Here is a 3560-nt window from a genome sequence, read left to right on the forward strand (position 1 = left end):
ATAATGAGAAAGATCTAGTTGAAGAATTAGATCCACTTCAGTTGTTGGGATTGATCATTGAAACTTAGGTTCCTTTGTTTGATTCAATAAATTAGTTGTGGAAATGGAAAGCGCTTCTCACCACGACATATCTCCTTAAGCATAAACCAATTAGGGAACGTCCTCTAATTAATTACTAATTAATAAGTTATCAAGGAACGTCCTAGGGCCTTAGACATCAAAACAACTGTCAATTGCATTAAGAAATAGAGAGACCTAATTCTAGCTACCCAAACGCATAGTGATATTGCTAGATTATGCAACTTTCTTAGTTTTTACATCAAGTTTTCTTGTGTTTAAACAATCCAAGCAATTACGGACTCAAAATTATTCAAACTAACAATATATTACCTTGCAATCAAGAATCAAGTGGCCACATTGATCAAAATAACAAAGCAATAATGGAATCAAGCATGAAATTGCATAAATATTAAATAAACCAAAGATAACAATGTATGTTCAGATCTCACAATCCATAAAACAACTAAAGTTTCAACCAATTTTCAACTACAATAAAAGGTTTCAACCACTCATGGCTGAACCAAAACCAAAAAGAGAAGAAGAAAAGAAGAAGGATGAAGAACCGAAGATGGAGAGCTTAGAGAGCCTTGCGCCGAACCTTGGAGAGAATGGGGAGAGTCGAAGAGGTCTTTGGTGCCCTTGAAGAGAGGCTTATATAGCCTTTGAGTGTTGCCCTAGATGCTGCCCAAGTTGCTGCCTATGCCTTGCCTTGCCGCCCAACCTTGCATTGATGAGGTGGAGCCTCTCTTTGAATTTTGAATTTTGAATGTGCAAGACTTGAGGTGGAATGTGTGTCTTCTTTGGCTTCCTTGACAAGCTGAATTTGAATTTGAAACTGCTCTGCTGAATGCACTTTCCTTATTTGCCACTTTCCTTATTTGCCACTTTCCTTATTTAGCACTTTCCTTAATGAGCTGAATCTTGAATTTGAATTTTAAATTCTCTTAAGGATTTGAAATTTGAATTTCAATTTACTTTCCTTATTTGGCTCCTTTCAAGTTGCACTTGGCATGCTTGCTCTCCTTTGCTCCATTTTAGGCAGTTTTAGGGGCATTTTTACCAAATTGTCTCTTTACACCATTTTCTGCAGAATAAGATCAAAATCACAAAATTAGGCAGAAAAGGTGTAAATTAACATCAATATCATCATGATAAAATGTTCTAAATTATGCTCTATCAGCCTTATTGTCGCTTCCAGGCCCTTTGGCCCTGCATGGGATTCAGGCTTTGTTGCCTTACTGTCGCTTTGTCATCTCAGCTCGATTTTATGGGTCCGGAGGTCATTTTTCGAGGTCAATAACCCACCTCATTGAGGTCTTCTAGTGCCTGTTCTTTCTTTTTTGAAGAGAATTAAGACACGTAATGGTAGGAATAACTTTGTGAGATGGAAATAGCATCATTCATTTCATTCATATTTTCAGAGTACAAAAGTTTTCTTCATGTTACAAACATTTTAAAGGAAGTACCTCTTCAGGTGCTAGATGTTCCAAGCATGGGGCTTCGGATTTCCTTGTATGTCTTCAATCCGATATACACCAGCCTTGACAACTTTGGTTATTCTGAAAGGGCCCTCCCAGGTTGGTACCAGCTTCCCTACCGCTGCTCTTTTTCTGGTGGCCTCCAATTTTCTCAGCGCTAGATCCTCCACTTTTAGGCTCCTTTCTCTGACTTTCTGGTTATAGTATCGAGTTGCTTTTTGTTGATAAGCTGCTGTGCGGATTTGGGCTTCTTCTCTAATCTCTTCTAGGGCATTCAGATTACTCCTCAATTTGTCACTGTTGGTATCTTTGCTATTGAACTGGACGCGATGAGTAGGGATTTGCAGCTCGATGGGGACCACGGCCTCAGTGCCAAATGCCAATGCAAATGGCGTTTCGTTTGTTGGTGCCCGAGGGGTGGTCCTGAACGCCCATAGGATGCTTTGAGTTCATCTTCCCAATTTATTTTTGCTCCGTCTAGTCATTTTTTCAGCCCCTGAAAAATAGCTCGATTCTTGACCTCTGTTTGGCCATTGGTTTCAGGATGGGCTACCGAGAAGAACTTGTGCCAGATACCCATGTTCCTTGTGAATTCTTTGAAGACCTTGCAATCGAACTGCTTACCATTGCCTGATATGAACACCCTCAGTATCCCAAATCTGCAAATAATGTTGCCCCAAATGAAGTCAATCATTTTTCTTGCCGTGATGGTGGGGACGGCGTCAGCTTCTGGCCACTTCAAGAAATACTCCACTGCCACTACTACAAATTTTTTTTGTCCTGTGGTCTTGAGGAAAGGGCCCAGGATGTCTATGCCCTATTGGGAGAATGGCCATGGGCTGGAAATGTTGGATTGTGGAGTGGCTGGGATGTTGATGGCGTTGGCAAACCTCTGGTACACATCACATCTCCTGACAAATTCTTCTGCCTCCCTTTTAACTATAGGCCAGTAGTACCCTTGTCTGAAAATTTTGTTTACCAACGTCCCTGCCCCTTCATGAGCTCCACACATTCCTTGGTGAATCTCTTCCATAACCCTGGTTGCTTCTTCTGGGCTTACACATCGGAGCCACAGGCTGGACTTCCCTCTTCGATACAGAGTTCCCCTTATCGCTGGGTAATTGGCAGCTTGAGCTGCAATTTTCTTTACTTCGGCTTTATCTTCAGGGAGTTTTCCTTTTTCCAGGTACTCCTTCTTCAACCTCCATTACTGTGATAGACCTCTCGTAGGTTGGGATGCTGATGTGTTGTACATATACTTTATCTGGGAGTTGCTCTAACTCTTCTTTAGATAAACGGCTGAGCAGGTCTGCTTCCTCGTTCTCTTCTCTGGGTATTCTCTGATACTGTACAGTGATTCCTTGCTTGTCGAGCTTAGCCTCTACAACATTCACCTTTGCTAGGTACTTCTGCATGGTGGGATCTCTTGCCTGGTATGCCCTAGTTATTTGATTGATCACCAGTTGAGAGTCGCTGTTTATTTTTAAGTCAGTTGCTCCTACTTCCATTGCTATCAGCATCCCATTTATCAAGGCTTCATACTCTGCTATGTTGTTTGAGGCGGTGAACTCCATTCGCAATGTAATACCCAGCTAGACTCCGGTATCGGAATTCCTACCGTCCGGTGGAATCTCGGATGTCGGAAGCCTCTAGTAGGGTAAAACCATGTTTTTATGAAATGTTTTAATGTGTTTTATGTTTTAAGCATGAAAGAAAATGAGTTTTTGCATGAAAATAGCATTGGAGGAAAACTCAGGTTCGGCCGCCGAACATGCATGCGTTGCGGGTGTGCTTTAGGCCCCCGAAAGCATAAGTGAGGGAAGTCCAGGTTCAGCCGTCGAACCCCAAGTTCGGCCGCCGAACATGGCATGCATGCGGAGGCACATTCAACCCCCGAACGTGGTCTGGCTAGCCATTATAAAAGGGTCCCTTAGCCGAAAACGGGCGAGCTTGTTGACAGAGCATAATTTAGCCCACTTTATCATGATAATCTTGATGTTTATTTACACCTTTTCTACCTAA

This window comes from Manihot esculenta, chromosome 13, assembly GCF_001659605.2.
Source record: "Manihot esculenta cultivar AM560-2 chromosome 13, M.esculenta_v8, whole genome shotgun sequence".
NCBI lineage: Eukaryota > Viridiplantae > Streptophyta > Magnoliopsida > Malpighiales > Euphorbiaceae > Manihot > Manihot esculenta.